Raw genomic sequence first — 19328 nt, forward strand, 5'->3', positions numbered from 1 at the left:
TAATTTTCAAAAATTCTCTCTCTCCCATCCTATTCTATTTATTCATTCACATCCTAACATCTCATCTCACATCTCTTCCATCCTCACAGTTGTGTTTCTTCCATTATATTACATTCTTTGTCTCCCCCTCTTCTTCCACTCACACAGGGATCCCTATACTGTGGTATAAAGGATCTATATTATTATTATTATTTTTTTGTGCCTTCTTCTTTGTCATATGAGCAGGAGCAAGGATAAGAACATTCTTGTGGAAGCAGATCCAGAACCTGAAAGGACTCTGAAGAGAAAATTAAGAGAAGCTAAATTACAACAATCCAGAGATAACCTTTCAGAAATTTTCGAACAGGAAGAGGAGATGGCAGCCGAAAATAATAATAATGTAAGGAAGATGCTTGGTGACTTTACTGCACCTAATTCCAATTTACATGGAAGAAGCATCTCCATTCCTGCCATTGGAGCAAACAACTTTGAGCTGAAACCTCAATTAGTTTCTCTGATGCAGCAGAACTGCAAGTTTCATGGACTTCCATCTGAAGATCCTTTTCAGTTCTTAACTGAATTCTTGCAGATATGTGATACTGTTAAGACTAATGGAGTAGATCCTGAAGTCTACAGGCTCATGCTTTTCCCTTTTGCTGTAAGAGACAGAGCTAGATTATGGTTGGATTCTCAACCCAAAGACAGCCTAAACTCTTGGGATAAGCTGGTCACGGCTTTCTTAGCCAAGTACTTTCCTCCTCAAAAGCTGAGCAAGCTTAGAGCTGATGTTCAAACCTTCAGACAGAAAGAAGGTGAATCCCTCTATGAAGCTTGGGAAAGATACAAACAGTTGACCAAAAAGTGTCCTTCTGACATGCTTTCAAAATGGACCATCCTGGATATATTCTATGATGATTTATCTGAGCTATCAAAGATGTCACTGGACACTTCTGCAGGTGGATCCATTCACCTAAAGAAAACGCCTGCAGAAGCTCAAGAACTCATTGACATGGTTGCTAATAACCAGTTCATGTACACTTCTGAAAGGAATCCTGTGCGCAATAGGACGCCTATGAAGAAGGGAGTTCTTGAGGTTGATACTCTGAATGCCATATTGGCTCAGAATAAAATATTGACTCTGCAAGTCAAAATGATCTCTCAGAGTCTGAATGGAATGCAAGCTGCATCCAACAGTACTCAAGAGGCATCTTCTGAAGAAGAAGCCTATGATCCTGAGAACCCTGCAATAGCAGAGGTAAATTACTTAGGTGAACCTTATGGAAACACCTATAACTCAACATGGAGAAATCATCCAAATTTCTCATGGAAGGATCAAAAGCCCCAACAAGGCTTTAATAATGGTGGAAGAAACAGGTTTAGCAATAGCAAGCCTTTTCCATCATCAACTCAGCAACAGACAGAGAACTCTGAACAAAATGCTTCTAATTTAGCAAATCTAGTCTCTGATCTATCTAAGGCCACTGTAAGTTTCATGAATGAAACAAGGTCTTCCATTAGAAATCTGGAAGCACAAGTGGGCCAGCTGAGTAAAAGGATCACTGAAATCCCTCCCAGTACTCTCCCAAGCAATACAGAAGAGAACCCAAAAGGAGAGTGCAAGGCCATTGACATAAGCACCATGGCCGAACCTGTGAGGAGAGGAGAGGACGTGAATCCCAAAGAGGAAGACCTCCTGGGACGTCCAGTGGTCAATAAGGAGCTTCCCTCTGAGGAACCAAAGGACTCTGAGGCTCATCTAGAGACCATAGAGATCCCATTGAACCTCCTTATGCCCTTCATGAGCTCTGATGAGTATTCCTCTTCTGAAGAGAATGAGGATGTTACTGAAGAGCAAACTGCCAAGTTTCTTGGTGCAATCATGAAGCTGAATGCCAAATTATTTGGCATTGATACTTGGGAAGTTGAACCTCCCTTGTTCATCAATGAACTGAGTGATCTGGATCAACTGACATTACCTCAGAAGAGACAGGATCCTGGAAAGTTCATAATACCCTGTACCATAGGCACTATGATCTTTAAAGCTCTGTGTGACCTTGGTTCAGGAATAAACCTCATGCCCCTCTCTGTAATAGAGAAACTGGGAATCTATGGGGTGCAAGCTGCTAAAATCTCACTAGAGATGGCAAACAGCTCAAGAAAACAGGCTTATGGACAAGTAGAGGACGTGTTAGTAAAGGTTGAAGGCCTTTACATCCCTGCTGATTTCATAGTCCTAGATACTGGAAAGGAAGAGGATGAATCCATCATCCTAGGAAGACCTTTCCTGGCCACAGCAAGAGCTGTGATTGATGTTGACAGAGGTGAAATATTCCTTCAATGGAATGAGGACTCCCTTGTGTTTAAAACTCAAAGATCTCCCTTTGCAACCATGGAGAGGAAGCAGAAAAAGCTTCTCTCCAAGCAGAGTCAACCAGAGCCCCCACAGTCAAACTCTAAGTTTGGTGTTGGGAGGCCACAACCAAACTCTAAGTTTGGTGTTGAACTCCCATATCCAAACTCTAAGTTTGGTGTTGGAGAGTCTCAACAAAGCTCTGCACATCTGTGAGGCTCCATGAGAGCCCACTGTCAAGCTATTGACATTAAAGAAGCGCTTGTTGGGAGGCAACCCAATGTCTATCTAATTCTTATTTTTATTGTTTTTCATGTTTTCTTAGGTTCATGATCATGTGGAGTCACAAAATAAATATAAAAATTGAAAATGGAATAAAAAATAGCAGAAGAAAAATCACACCCTGGAGGAGATCTGTCTGGCGTTCAGCGCCAGAACAGAGCATGGTTTTGGCGCTGAACGCCCAAAATGGGCAGCTTCTGGGCGCTGAACGCCAGAACAGGCATGGTTCTGGCGTTCAACGCCAGAAATGGCACACAAATGGGCGTTGAACGCCCAAAATGGCCACCAACCTCGCGCTGAAGGCCCAGAGTTGGGTACAAAGGCATTTTTACATGCCTAATGGGTGCAGGGATGTAAATCCTTGAACACCTCAGGATCTGTGGACCCCACAAGATCCACTCAGGATCTGTGGACCCCACAGGATCCCCACCTACCTCCACTCACTTCTTCTCACCACTCTCTTTCACACAACCCCATAAACACTCATCCCCAAAAACCCTTCACCAATCACCTCAAACTCTCTTCCCCATCACCTCTTCACCACTCACATCCATCCACTCTTCCCCATAAACCTACCTCTTAAACTCCACCTACCTTCAAAATTCAAAACCAATTTCCCACCCAAACCCACCTATATGGCCGAACCTTAACCCCCCCTCCCTTCCCTATATAAAGACCTCCATTCTTCATCAAATACACACAACACACCCCTCTACACTCCTCTTGGCCGAAACCACATCTCCCTCTCCCTCTCCATATTTCTTCTTCTTCTTCTTCTATTCTGTTGTTTATTGCTCGAGGGCGAGCAATATTCTAAGTTTGGTGTGGTAAAAGCATAGCTTTTTGTTTTTCCATTACCATTGATGGCATCCAAGACCGGAGAATCCTCTAGAAGAGGGAAAGGGAAGATAAAAGCTTCCACATCCGAGTCATGGGAGATGGAAAGGTTCATCTCCAAAGCCCATCAAGACCACTTCTATGATGTTGTGGCCAAGAAGAAGGTGATCCCTGAGGTCCCTTTCAAACTCAAAAGAAATGAGTATCCGGAGATCCGACATGAAATTCAAAGAAGAGGTTGGGAAGTTCTAACAAATCCCATCCAACAAGTCGGCATCCTAATGGTTCAAGAGTTCTATGCTAATGCATGGATCACCAAGAACCATGATCAAAGTAAGAACCCGGATCTAAAGAACTATGTTACAATGGTTCGGGGGAAATACTTAGATTTTAGTCCAGAAAATGTGAGGTTGGCGTTTAACTTGCCCATGATGCAAGGAGATGAACGCCCCTACACTAGAAGGGTCAACTTTAATCAAAGGTTGGACCAAGTCCTTATGGACATATGCGTGGAAGGAGCTCAATGGAAGATTGACTCCAAAGGCAAGCCGGTTCAACTAAGAAGATTGGACCTCAAGCCTGTAGCTAGAGGATGGTTAGAGTTCATTCAATGCTCAATCATTCCCACTAGCAACCGGTCTGAAGTTACTATAGACCGGGCCATCATGTTCCATAGCATCATGATTGGAGAAGAGGTGGAAGTTCATGAGATTATACCTCAAGAACTCTACAAGGTGGCTGACAAGTCTTCCACTATGGCAAGGTTAGCCTTTCCTCACCTCATTTGCCACCTATGCAATTCAGCTGGGATTGACATAGAAGGAGATATCCTCATCAAAGAGGACAAGCCCATCACTAAGAAAAAGATGGAGCAAGCAAGAGAGCCCAGTCATGGAGCTCAAGAGGCGCAAGAAGCTCATTTCCATGAGATCCCTGAGATGCCTCAAATGCACTTTCCTCCACAAAATTGTTGGGAGCAAATCAACACCTCCCTAGGAGAATTGAGTTCCAATATGGGACAACTAAGGGTGGAACATCAAGAGCACTCCATCATGCTTCATGAAATAAGAGAAGATCAAAAAGCAATGAGGGAGGAGCAACAAAGACAAGGAAGAGACATAGAAGAGCTCAAGGACATCATTGGTTCCTCAAGAAGGAAACGCCACCATCACTAAGGTGGATTCATTCCTTGTTCTTCTTTCTTCTGTTTTTCGTTTTCTATGTTATGTGCTTATCTATGTTTGTGTCTTTATTACATGATCATTAGTAGTTAGTAACTTTGTCTTAAAGTTATGAATGTCCTATGAATCCATCACCTCTCTTAAATGAAAAATGTTTTAATTCAAAAGAACAAGAAGTACATGAGTTTCGAATTTATCCTTGAACTTAGTTTAATTATATTGATGTGGTGACAATGCTTCTTGTTTTCTGAATGTATGATTGAACAGTGCATATGTCTTTTGAAGTTGTTGTTTAAGAATGTTAAATATGTTGGCTCTTGAAAGAATGATGACTAGGAGACATGTTATTTGATAATCTGAAAAATCATAAAAATGATACTTGAAGCAAGAAAAAGCAGCAAAGAACAAAGCTTGCAGAAAAAAAAAAGAAAAAAAATAGGCGAAAAAAAAATAGAAAGAAAAAGCAAGCAGGAAAAGCCAATAACCCTTAAAACTAAAAGGCAAGGGCAATAAAAAGGATCCCAAGGCTTTGAGCATCAGTAGATAGGAGGGCCTAGAGGAATAAAATCCTGGTCTAAGCGGCTAAACCAAGCTGTCCCTAACCATGTGCTTGTGGCGTATAGGTGTCAAGTGAAAACTTGAGACTGAGCGGTTAAAGTCAAGGTCCAAAGCAAAAAAAGAGTGTGCTTAAGAACCCTGGACACCTCTAATTGGGGACTTTAGCAAAGCTGAGTCACAATCTGAAAAGGTTAACCCAATTATGTGTCTGTGGTATTTATGTATCCGGTGGTAATACTGGAAAACAAAGTGCTTAGGGCCACGGCCAAGACTCATAAAAAAGCTGTGTTCAAGAATCACCATACGGAACTAGGAGAATCAATAACACTATCTGAACTCTGAGTTCCTATAGATGCCAATCATTCTGAACCTCAATGAATAAAGTGAGATGCCAAAACTATTCAAGAGGCAAAAAGCTATAAGTCCCGCTCATTTGATTGAAGCTATGCTTCATTGATAGTTTGGAATTTATAGTATATTCTCTTCTTTTTATCCTATTTGATTTTCAGTTGCTTGGGGACAAGCAACAATTTAAGTTTGGTGTTGTGATGAGCGGATAATTTATACGCTCTTTGGCATTGTTTTTAGTATGTTTTTAGTAGGATCTAGTTACTTTTAGGGATGTTTTCACTAGTTTTTATGTTAAATTCACATTTCTGGACTTTACTATGAGTTTGTGTGTTTTTCTGTGATTTCAGGTATTTTCTGGCTGAAATTGAGGGACTTGAGCAGAAATCAGATTCAGAGGTTGAAGAAGGACTGCTGATGCTGTTGGATTCTGACCTCCCTGCACTCAAAGTGGATTTTCTGGATCTACAGAACTTGAAATGGCGCGCTTCCAATTGCGTTGGAAAGTAGACATCCAGGGCTTTCCAGCAATGTATAATAGTCCATACATTGGCCAAGAATAGAAGATGTAAACTGGCGTTCAAAGCCAGCTTTCTACCCAAATCTGGCGTCCAGCGCCAGAAAAGGAGCCAAAACCAGAGTTGAACGCCCAAACTGGCACTAAAACTGGCATTCAACTCCAAGGAGGACCTCTACACGTGCCACACTCAAGCTCAGCCCAAACACACACCAAGTGGGCCCCGGAAGTGGATTTATGCATCAATTACTTACTCATGTAAACCCTAGTGACTAGTTTATTATAAATAGGACCCTTTACTATTGTATTAGATATCTTTGGTCTCAGTTTTAATCCATTGTTCATCTGAGGAGACTATTGATACCGCTTTAGGGGGCTGGCCATCTCGGCCATGCCTGGACCTTCACTTTTGTATTTTCATCCGGTAGAGTTTCTACACTCCATAGATTAAGGTGTGGAGCTCTGCTGTTCCTCAAAGATTAATGCAAAGTACTACTGTTTTCTATTCAATTCTTCTTATTTCTCTTCTAAGATATCCATTCACACCCAAGAATGATGAAGGTGATGATTATGTGTGACGCTCATCATCCTTCTCCATTATGAACGCGTGCCTGACAAACACTTCCGTTCTACATGAAATAAGCTAGAATGAATATCTCTTAGATCTCCTAACCAGAATCTTCGTGGTTTAAGCTAGAATGATGGCGGCATTCAAGAGAATCCGGAAGGTCTAAACCTTGTCTGTGGTATTCCGGGTAGGATTCAATGATTGAATGACTGTGACGAGCTCCGAACTCGCGATTGCAGGGCGTTAGTGACAGACGCAAAAGGATAGTAAATCCTATTCCAGCATGATCGAGAACCGACAGATGAATAGCCGTGCCGTGACAGGGTGCGTGAGCATATTATTCACTGAGAGGATAAGATGAAGCCATTGGCAAGGGTGATGCCTCCAGACGATTAGCCGTGCCGTGACAGGGCATTGGATCATTTTCCCGAGAGATGACCGAAAGTAGCCATTGACAGTGGTGATGTATCACATAAAGCCAACCATGGAAAGGAGTAAGACTGATTGGATGAAGATAGCAGGAAAGCAGAGGTTCAGAGGAACGAAAAGCATCTCCATTCGCTTATCTGAAATTCCTACCAATGATTTACATAAGTATCTCTATCCCTATTCTATTATATAATATTCAAAAACTCCATGATTATTTTATATCTGCCTGACTGAGATTTGCAAGGTGACCATAGCTTGCTTCATACCAACAATCTCCGTGGGATTCGACCCTTACTCACGTAAGGTATTACTTGGACGACCCAGTGCACTTGCTGGTTAGTTGTATCGAAGTTGTGAACCATGGTATTGGCACCATGTTCTTGGCGCCATTGCCAGGGAAAGAAAGAGCCATGAATTTTACATAATTAAAGTGTAATCACGATTACGCATACCAAGTTGCTCACGTTGCCAGGGATTGTTCGAGCCTGGATATCACAATTTCGTGCACCAATATACAATGAATTCCAAACTTATCAATGAAAATTAGCTTTAATTAGATGAGCGGGACTTGTAGCCTTTTTGCTTCTGAACAGTTTTGGCATCTCACTTTATCCTTTGAAGTTCAGAATGATTGGCATCTATAGGAACTCAGAATTTAGATAGTGTTATTGATTCTCCTAGTTCAGTATGTCGATTCTTGAACAAAGCTACTTTATGAGTCTTGGCCGTGGCCCTAAGCATTTTGTTTTCCAGTATTACCACCGAATACATAAATGCCACAGACACATAACTGGGTGAACCTTTTCAGATTGTGACTCAGCTTTGCTAGAGTCCCCAATTAGAGATGTCTAGAGCTCTTAAGCACACTCTTTTTGCTTTGGACCACGACTTTAACCGCTCAGTCTAAAGCTTTTCACTTGACACCTTCACACCACAAGCACATGGTTAGGGACAGCTTGATTTAGCCGCTTAGGCCAGGATTTTATTCCTGTGGACCCTCCTATCCATTAATGCTCAAAGCCTTGGATCCTTTTTATTTTACCCTTGCCTTTTGGTTTAAAGGGCTATTGGCTTTTTTTGCTTGCTTTTTCTTTTTCTTTCTTTTTCTTTTATTTTTTTCGCCATTTTTTTTCGCAAGCTTTTATTCTTCACTGCTTTTTCTTGCTTCAAGAATCAATTTTATGATTTTTCAGATTATCAATAATATTTCTCCTTTTTCATTATTCTTTCAAGAGCCAACAATTTTAACATTCATAAACAATAATATCAAAAATATGCACTGTTCAAGTATTCATTCAGAAAACAAAAGGTATTATCACCATATCAAGATAATTAAACTAATTTCAAGATAGAATTCGAAACCATGTACTTCTTGTTCTTTTGTAATTAAAACATTTTTTGTTTAAGAAAGGTGAAGGATTCATAGGACATTCATAGCTTTAAGGCATAGACACTTAGACACCAATGATCGTGTAGTAAAGACACAAACATAAATAAAACATAAAGGATAATTTTTGAAAAATAGAAAACTAAAGAACAAGGAAATTAAAGAACGGGTCCACCTTAGTGATGGCGGCTAGTTCTTCCTCTTGAAGATCTTATGGAGTGCTTGAGCTCCTCAATGTCTCTTCCTTGCCTTTGTTGCTCCTCCCTTATGGATCTTTGGTCTTCTCTAATTTCATGGAGGAGGATCGAATGCTCTTGGTGCTCCACCCTTAATTTTCCCATGTTGGAACTTAATTCTCCTAGGGAGGTGTTGATTTGCTCCCAATAGTTTTGTGGAGAAAAGTGCATCCCTTGAGGCATCTCAGGGATTTCATGATGAGGGACTTCCTCATGCTCTTGTTGAGGTCCATAAGTGGGCTCTCTTATTTGCTCCATCCTCTTTTTAGTGATGGGTTTGTCCTCTTCAATGAGGATGTCTTCTCCTATGACAACTCCATCTAAATTGCATAGGTGACAGATGAGATGAGGGAAGGCTAACCTTGCCAAAGTGGAGGTTTTGTCAACCACTTTGTAGAGTTCTAGAGATATGACCTCATGAACTTCTACTTCCTCTCCAATCATGATGCATTGGATCATGATAGCTCGATCTATAGTTACTTTGGATCGGTTGCTAGTAGAAATGATGGAGCGTTGGATGAATTCCAACTATCCTCTAGCCAGGGTTTAAGGTCATGCCTTCTCAATTGAACCGGCTTGCCTTTGGAGTCTCTTTTCCACTGAGCTCCTTCCACACATATGTCTATGAGGACTTGGTCCAACCGTTGATCAAAGTTGACCCTTCTAGTATAGGGGCGTGCATCTCTTTGCATCATTGGCAAGTTGAATGCCAACCTTACATTTTCCGGACTGAAATCTAAGTATTTCCCCCGGACCATTGTAAGCCAATTCTTTGGGTCCGGGTTCACACTTTGATCATGGTTTTTGGTGGCCCATGCATTAGCATAGAACTCTTGAACCATTAAGATTCCAACTTGTTAAATAGGGTTGGTGAGAACTTCCCAACCTCTTTTTTGAATCTCATGTCGGAGCTCCAGATACTCATTCCTTTTGAGCATGAAAGGGACCTCAGGGATCACCTTCTTCTTGGCCACAACTTCATAGAAGTGGTCTTGATGGACCTTTAAGATAAATCTCTCTATTTCCTATGACTCAGAGGTTGAAGCTTTTGCCTTCCCTTTCCTCTTTCGAGAGGTTTCTCTGGCCTTCGGTGCCATAAATGGTTATGGAAAAATAAAAAGCAACGCTTTACCACACCAAAATTAGAAGGTTTGCTCATCTTCGAGCAAAAGAAGAAAGAAGGGAGTAGAAGAAGAATAAAATGGAGGAGATGGAGAGGTGTGAGTGGTTCGGCCAAGGGGAGGAAAGAAGTGTTTATGATGTGTGAAAATGAAGGAAGGATGAGGGGTTTATATAGGAGTGGAGAGAGGGGTAGGGTTCGTGTATTAGGGGTTGGGTTTGGGAGGGAAAGGATTTGAATTTGAATTGTGAGGTGGGTGGGGTTTTTTGGGGAAGGGTGTTATGGGAAGGTGTGAAGAAGAGAGAGAGAGAGTTGAGGTTGGTGGGGATCCTGTAGGGTCCACAGATCCTTAGGTGTTAAGGATTTTTCATCCCTGCACCATTTTGGCATGTAAACGCCCCTTTGAGTGCCAATCCTAGCGTTAAACGCCAGGTTGCTGCCCATTTCTGGCGTTTAACGCCAGCTTTTCTTCCCTTTCTGGCATAAAACGCCAACTTTTCTTCCCTTTCTGGCGTTAAACGCAAATATTTCTTCCTTTTTTGGCATTAAATGCCAGTCTGGTGCCCTTTTCTGGCGTTAAACACCCAGAATGGTGCCAGACTGGGCGTTTAACGCCTATTCTGCTACCCTTATTGGCGTTTAAACGCCAGTAATCTCATCCTCCATGGTGTGCTATTTTCAATGCTGTTTTTTATTTTAGCTTTTGTTTTTGTGACTCCACATGATCATCATTCTAAAGAAAATATAAAATAACATTAGAAATTTAACAAACATAAGTAAAAATTGGGTTGCCTCCCAACAAGCGCTTCTTTAATGTCAATAGCTTGACAGTGGGCTCTCATGGAGCCTCACAGATACTCAGAGCATGATGATGGCCTCCCAACACCAAACTTAGAGTTTGAATGTGGGGGCTCTGTTTGACTCTGGATTGAGAAAAGTTTGTCATGCTTCTTCTCCATATGTACAGAAAGAGATTCTTTAGCTTTAAACACAAGGTAGTCCTCATTCACTTGAAGGACCAACTCTCCTCTGTCAACATCAATCATAGCTTTTGCTGTGGCTAGGAAGGGTCTGCCAAGGATGATGGATTCATCCTTACTCTTCTTAGTGTCCAGTGTTATGAAGTCAGCAGGGATGTAAAGGCCTTCAACCTTTACCAAGACATCCTCTACAAGTCCATAAGCCTATTTCCTTGAATTGTCTACCATCTCTAGTGAGATTCTTGCAGCTTGCACCTCAAGGATCCCTAGTTTCTCCATGACAGAGAGGGGTATGAGGTTTATACTTGACCCTAGGTCACAAAGAGCCTTCTCAAAGGTCATGGTGCCTATGGTACAGGGTATTAAGAATTTTCCAGGATCCGGTTTCTTCTGGGGTAATGTCTGCCTAATCAAGTCATTCAGTTCATTGGTGAGCAAGAGGGGTTCATCCTCCCGAGTCTCATTACCAAATAACTTGGCATTCAGCTTCATGATTGCTCCAAGGTACTTAGTAACTTGATCTTTAGTAATATCTTCATCCTCTTTAGAGGAAGAATACTCATCAGAGCTCATGAATGGCAGAAGTAGGTTCAATGGAATCTCTATGGTCTCTGTATGAGCCTCAAATTCCCTTGGTTCCTCAAAGGGGAACTTCTTTTTGTTCAGAGGACATCCCATGAGGTTTTTCTCACTGGGAATCACGTCCTCCTCTCTCTCTCTAGGTTCGGCCATGTTAGTCATGGTTATGGCCTTGCACTCTCTCTTGGGATTTTCTTCTGTATTGCTTGGGAGAGTGCTAGGAGGAGTTTCAGTGATTCTCTTACTCAGTTGACCCACTTGTGCCTCCAAATTTCTAATAGAGGATCTTGTTTCATTCATGAAACTTAGTGTGGTCTTAGATAGATCAGAGACTATGGTTGCTAAGTCAGAATGACTCTACTCAGAGTTCTCTGTTTGTTGCTGAGAAGATGATGGAAAAGTTTTGCTATTGCTAAACCTATTTCTTCCACCACTATTGTTGTTAAAGCCTTGTTGAGGCTTCTGTTGGTCCTTCCATGAGAGATTTGGATGATTTCTCCATGAAGGATTATAGGTATTTCCATAGGGTTCTTCCATGTAATTCACCTCTTCCATTGCAGGGTTCTCAGGATCATAAGCTTCTTCTTTAGAAGATGCTTCTTTATTACTGCTAGATGCAGCTTGCATTCCAGTCAGACTCTAAGAAATCATATTGACTTGCTGAGCCAATATTTTATTCTGAGCCAATATGGCATTCAGAGTATCAATCTCAAGAACTCCTTTCTTCTGAGTTGTCCCATTATTCACAGGATTCCTTTCAGAAGTGTACATAAATTGGTTATTTGCAACCATTTCAATGAGTTCCTGGGCTTCTTCAGGCGTTTTCTTCATATGAAGAGATCTACCAGCAGAGTTGTTCAATGACACTTGGACAGTTTAGACAGACCATCATAGAATATACATATGATGCTCCATTCTGAAAGCATGCCAGAATGACACCTTCTGATCAATTGCTTGTATCTTTCCCAAGCTTCATAGAGGGATTCGCCTTCTTTCTGTCTGAAGGTCTGGACTTCCACTCTAAGTTTACTCAATTTATGAGGTGGAAAGAACTTTGCCAAGAAGGCATTAACCAGCTTTTCCCAAGAGTTCAGGCTTTCTTTAGGTTGTGAGTCCAACCATGTCCTAGCTCTGTCTCTTATAGCAAAAAGGAAGAGCATAAGTCTGTAGACCTCAGGGTCAACCCCATGGGTCTTAACAGTGTCACAGATTTACAAGAATTCAGCTAAAAACTGATGAGGATCTTCCAATAGAAGTCCATGATACTTGCAATTCTACTGCAGTAGAGAAACTAATTGAGACTTAAGCTCAAAGTTGTTTGCTCTAATTGCAGGAATTAAGATGCTCCTTCCACAGAAGTCAGAAGAGGGTGCAATAAAGTCACCAAGCATTTTCCTTGCATTGTTGGCATTGTTGTTATTTTTGGCTGCCATGTCTTCTTCTTTTTCGAAAATTTCTGTTAGGTCTTCTCTAGAGAGTTATGCTTTAGCTTCTCTTAGCTTCCTCTTCAAGGTCCTTTTAGGTTCAGGATCAGCTTCAACAAGAAGGCCTTTGTCCTTGTTCCTGCTCATAAAAAGGAGAAGAGAACAAGAAAGTATAAAATCCTTTATGTCACAGTATAGAGATTCCTTGAGGTGTCAGAGGAAAATAGGAATAGAGGGATGAGGTAGGTAGATAAGAATTCGAACATATGAAGAAGGAGAGAAAGTCCGAATTGCTAATTGAGGAGGAGTGTTAGTCCATAAATAGAAGGTGAGGAGGGGGAAAAATTTTCGAAAACAAGTTTTTAAATAAAACTAAAAATTTTAAAATAATTAAAAAGAATTTTGAAAAAGTGGTTGATGTTTTTATTTTCGAAAATCAAAAGTGAGAAAGTGGTTAGGTGATTTTGAAGAAGATTTTGAAATCAGTAATCAAAATGATATGATTGAAAATTATTTTGAAAAAGATGTGATTGAGAAGATATGAATTTGAAGATATGATTGAAAAACAATTTAAAAAGATTTGATTTTTTTTAAATTAATGACTTGGCTAACAAGAAATTTAAAAGATATGATTCTAGAATTCAAATATTGAACCTTTCTTAACAAGGAAGTAACAAACTTGAAATTTTTGAATCAAATCATTAATTGGTAGCAAGGATTTTCGAAAATAGTGAGAGAAAAATGGAAAAAAATTTGATTTTGAAAAAGATATGATTTGAAAAAGATATGATTTGAAAACTAACTCACCTCCCTTGTGTTGTCCTGGCGTTAAACGCCCAGAATGGTATCCATTCTGGCATTTAACGGCCATTTGGCTACCTCCTTGGGCATTAAACGCCCAGCCAGGTACCCTGGCTGGCGTTTAAACGCCAGTATTCCTTCTTCACTGGGCATTTTGAATGCCCAGCTTTTCTTCTGTGGTTCCTCTACTGTATGTCCTGAATCTTCAATTCTCTGTATTATTGACTTAAAAAGACATAATTTTTAAAAAAAAAAATTGAATTTTTAATGATGAGAGAGAACAACAAAAAAATGAAATTAATCATGAAAAACTAAGATCAAATAAACAATGCATGCAAGAACACGTTGAATATCTAGATGAACATCAACAACATATTTTTTTAAGAAAAGAAAGACATGCAAGACACCGAACTTAGAAATTTTCGTATTAGAGACACTAACAAATTGAGAATGCATATGAGAAATAGCAAAAGGCACAAAACAAGAGAATTTAAAGATCAGACCCAAGAAAATCATCAAGAACAACTTGAAGATCAATGAAGAACATAATGCATATATTTTAGAAAAATACAAGAAAATTAAAAATATGCAAGACACCAAACTTAAAATGTGACACTAGACTCAAACAAGAAACACGAATTATTTTTTATTTTCATGGTTTTATAAAATTTTTTGGTATTTTTCGAAAATTAATTAGGAAAAGAAAATAAAAGAAATCCAAAATTTTTAATAAGAATTTCAAGAATCATGCAATGTTAGTCTAAAGCTTCGGTCCAAAAATTTAGACAGGGCTTAATAACCAGCCAAGCTTTAGCAGAGCATTACATACAACAGCCAAATTGATGGGAATCAAAAGCTCCTGCAATGATAAGTGGAAGCCTCGGTCCAAAAAATTTAGACATGGCTTGACAGCCAGCCAGGCTTCAACAGATCATGATGAAACTCTAAAATTCATTCTTAAAAATTCTGAAGAATTTTTAGAAAACTAAACATATTTTATTTTGTTCTTCAGAAAATTTTTTTATTTATCTTTCAAAAATTAAAAATAAAATGCTTAAACATAAAATAAAATTACCTAATCTGAGCAACAAGATGAACCGTCAGTTGTCCAAACTCGAACAATCCCAGGCAACGGTGCCAAAAACTTGGTGCACGAAATTACAATCACACTTTTGCAATTCCGCACAACTAACCAGCAAGTGCACTAGGTCGTCCAAGTAATACCTTACGTGAGTAAGGGTCGATCCCATGGAGATTCTCGGCTTGAAGCAAGCTATGGTCATCCTTGTAAATCTCAGTCAGGCGAATTCAAATGGTTATGAGGTTTTGATAATTAAAATATAATTAAAACAGAAAATAAGATAGAAATACTTATGTAATTCATTGGTGGGATTTCAAATAAGCATATGGAGATGCTTTGTTACTTCTGAACCTCTACTTTCCTACTGCCTTCTTCCAACCATGCATTACCTCCTTCCATGGAAAGCTGTATGATCCTCTCGGATGAAAACAAATCCATCTCCGCTGTCACCGCAGGGCTAATCATCTATCGGTTCCTGCTAGCATCGGAATAGGACCATTGTCCTTTTGCACACTGTCACTTGCGCCCCATATTCGTAGGTTTAAAGCTCGTCATAGTCATCCCTTCCCAGATCCTACTCGGAATACCACAGACAAGGTTTAGACTTTCTGGATTCCAGGAATGCTGCCAATGGTTCTAGCCTATACCACGAAGACTCTGATCTCACGGAATGGAAGGCTCTGTTGTCAGGAGAGGCAACCATGCGTCGTGAACCTGGAGGCTAAGAGATACACACTCAAGCTATTGCAGATAGAACGGAAGTGTTTGTCAGGCACGCGTTCATAAGTGAGAATGGTGATGAGTGTCATGGATCATCACATTCATCAGGTTGAAGTGCGAGTGAATATCTTAGAATAAGAAGTAGACGTGAATTGAATAGAAGAACAATAGTACTTGAATTAATTCTTGAAGAACAGCAGAGCTCCACACCTTAATCTATGGGGTGTAGAAACTCCACCATTGAAAATATATAAGAACAAGGTCTAGGCATGGCCGAATGGCCAGCCTCCCTAAATATGAAATGAAGCTCTCTAAAATATGATCAAAAGATCAAAATATGATCCAAGTATATTCCAAAGATGAAAATACAATAGTAAAAGGTCCTATTTTTAATGAACTAGTAGCCTAGGGTTTACAGAAATAAGTAAATGATGTAGAAATCCACTTCTGGGGCCCACTTGGTGTGTGCTTGGGCTGAGCATTGAAGCTTTCACGTGCATAGGCTTTTCTTGGAGTTAAACGCCAGCTTTTGTGCCAGTTTGGGCGTTTAACTCCAATTCTGGTGCCAGTTTGGGCGTTTTACGCCAGAATTCCTTGGGCTGAATTTGAACGCCAGTTTGGGCCATCAAATCTCCGGCAAAGTATAGACTATTATATATTTATGGAAAGCCCAGGATGTCAACTTTCCAAATCAATTAAGAGCGCGCCGGTTGGGCTTCTATAGCTCTAGAAAATCTACTTCGAGTGCATGGAGGTTAGAATCCAACAGCTTCTGCAGTCCTTTTTCAGCCTCTGGATCAGATTTTTGCTCAGGTCCCTCAATTTCAGCCAGAAAATACCTGAAATCACAGAAAAACACACAAACTCATAGTAAAGTCCAAAAATGTGAATTTTTCATTATTATTAATAAAAACATAGTAAAAATTAACTAAAACATACTAAAAACTATGTAAAAACAATGCCAAAAAGGGTATAAACTATCCGCTCATCAGAGGCCAAAACAAGAATTAAAGCCTCTTCCCCCTCATCTCAAGTATGTATTTCTTAGGGAAGCAGAGGCCTTACCAGTGATCATAAATTCCTCTCTGAACATAGAAGAAGAAACAAAGCTGATTAAAGTGTTGAAAGCTCACAAGACAGCCTTGGGTTGGACGATTAATGATATCAAGGGCATGAGCCCTGCTATCTGTATGCACAAAATTCTATTGGAAGAAGACTCAAGGCCTTTAGTTTAACCCCAAAGAAGGCTTAACCAAACTATGAAGGAGGTGGTTCAAAAAGAAATGATGAAGCTATGGAACGCTGGGATAATCTTTCCAATCTCTGATAGCTCATGGGTGAGTCCGGTTCAAGTTGTACCAAAGAAGTGAGTAATGACAGTCATTTCCAATGAGAAGAATGAGTTAATTCCCACCAGGACAGTGACTGGGTGGAGGATGTGCATAGATTATAGAAGACTGAATGATGCTACAAGGAAAGATCATTTTCCTCTCCCATTCATCTACCAGATGCTTGAAAAGATTGGCTGGCCATGCCTATTACTGCTTCTTGGATGGGTATTCTGGGTACAATCAAATAGTGGTGGATCCCAAGGATCAAGAAAAGACTTCCTTCACCTGCCCATTTGGAGTCTTTATTTACAGAAGGATGCCCTTTGGGCTATGCAATGCCCCTGCAACTTTTCAAAGGTATATGCTTTCTATAATTTCTGACATGGTGGAGAAATTTTTAGAAGTCTTCATGGAGGATTTTTCTATCTTTGGTAATTCATTTAACACCTGCCTGCATCATTTAACTCTTGTTTTGAAAAGATGCCAAGAAACTAATTTGGTATTGAATTGGGAGAAACGCCATTTCATGGTCCCTGAAGGGATAGTTCTTGGGCATAAGGTTTCAAGAAAAGATATAGAAGTTGACAAAGCAAAAATAGAAATCATTGAAAAGCTTCCTATACCTGTTAATGTGAAAGCAGTGGGAAGTTTTCTTGGACATGCTGGTTTTTACAAGAGATTCATAAAAGATTTTCAAAAATAGTAAAACCACTAAGCAATTTGCTAGTGATTGATAATCCTTTTATCTTTGATGACAATTGCAAGCATGCCTTTGAAACTTTAAAAAGAAAACTCATCACAGCACCAATCATCACACCCCCAGATTGGGAATTGCCTTATGAACTTATGTGTGATCTGGAAGTGTATGCACTCTAATCGCTCAGGTGTTTAAGGTTCGATCTCTCAATTCTCTACTAATCTTGCTTTCTAAGGCTTAATTTTTCTCTAACAATCAACAAAAATTTAATGCACAAAACACACATATCAAGAGGTCTTTTAAGGGTTGTAATGGGGTTAGGGTTAAGGTAGGATTGTATTTGGCCCAGTGGACTAAAATCTGAATCCTTAATTAACTTAAACTTTCCACCTAACTTTAGACAATCCATGTAATCATAATACCACATCTAACTATCCATTAACCATTTTTTCCACATATTCATGCATTCTAATTTCAAGTACAGTACATATGCATTGTTTTCACCACTTAGTTTGGGGCATTTTGTCCCCTTTTTGCTTAATTACTCTTTTTTTTCTTTTCTTTATCTCACTTCTTTTTATATAATATATATATATATATATATTTTTTTCTTTTCTTTTATTTTTCTCAATGCATATGATTAAATTATTGGATGCATGAATCATGTCCTAAACATTTTTTTTTCACATTTTCAAAAAATTCTAACATACTCAATTCTCAAACCAAATGTTTCCAAATTCAATTTCTCCACACTTAAATCATAAGCACTCTTACTAGTCTAAGCTAACCAAGGATTCAAATTAAGGGCATTATTGTCTTTCTCTTAGAGTTAATGATGTGCTAAAGTAAAGAACAAAGGGGTATAATAGGCTCAACATTGGTTTGCAAAGAATAATGAAAGGGTAAGGCCATATGGGTATGTAAGCTCAGTGAAACAAAGGCCTCAATCATGTAAGTGTATGCATACATCAAATAATGGAAATATAGAATTAAGCAAGACAAAGATCACAATTTTAGAGAGAAAAATACACACTAAAACAGAATTTTGGTTGATAAAATGCAACCAATCAAATAGGCTCAAAAATCTCACTGGTTTTTGTATGTTCGAGCTCTAAATAATGTTCCAGTATAATATTTCTTCAAACAAGTTTAACATTAAATTTTATTCAAATTAGTGAAACACTTTAAAAAAAGTTTCTTGAAAAAGAAAATATTTCTTCAACCAAGTGGTAAAATATGCACAAAATCAAACAAATATGCAATCAAACATGTAAATGCAACAACTAACAAGGAAAATAAACCATTGGTGTTGAGATAGAAGAGTAACTAACCCATGGAGATCGATATCGACCTCCCCACACTTAAAGATTGCACCGTCCTCGGTGCATGCTAAGATGTACAAGTGGATGGGTGGTTCCAACTGATGCTTTTCTCTGAAGATTTTGCAGATGGACTTGTCTGTCTCCCTATGTAAACGTCTTCCGGTTCCCTTCCGGGTGGCCATCTTGAAAGAAAAAGGGAAGAAGAGTAACCCAGAAATAAAGATAAGAAAATAAATGAAGTATGGGTGGGTTAATGCCAAATGATAAGGGTTTCAATTACATGGTAGATACAACATGCAAGTGAGAAAACAATAGAAGTACGTGGCATATCAATAGTGCAAACATTACAACAAAGGGGCAGAGACAGCAGATAATGAAGGACAATATAAATATAAATGCATGTCAATACAAAAAGGAACACAGATATCATAAAAGATTGGTGTTGACAGATAAATATCATCTGACAGTGTAAAACAAGTCACTAAGCACCAAATAATACCAGAAAAGATATAACAGCTGAATAAGAACATTTAACACCAATGGAAAAATAAATTTTGAAAAGAAAAAAAAATATGCACAAAATTAAAATGCAATGAGTGAA

General features: G+C 39.3%; 1 non-coding gene across 1 annotated transcript; it reads right to left on the minus strand.

Annotated features, from left to right (window-relative positions):
• Positions 1-751: 751 nt before the first annotated feature.
• LOC148571296 (small nucleolar RNA R71) lies at positions 752-859 on the minus strand. Its single transcript, XR_015908148.1, has one exon. It is a non-coding gene; the product is annotated as a small nucleolar RNA R71 (small nucleolar RNA).
• Between the last annotated feature and the right edge of the window lie 18469 nt (positions 860-19328).

The sequence above is a fragment of the Arachis ipaensis genome, chromosome B3, assembly GCF_059453495.1.
Source record: "Arachis ipaensis isolate K30076 ecotype BB chromosome B3, ASM5945349v1, whole genome shotgun sequence".
NCBI classification, from domain to species: Eukaryota; Viridiplantae; Streptophyta; class Magnoliopsida; order Fabales; family Fabaceae; genus Arachis; species Arachis ipaensis.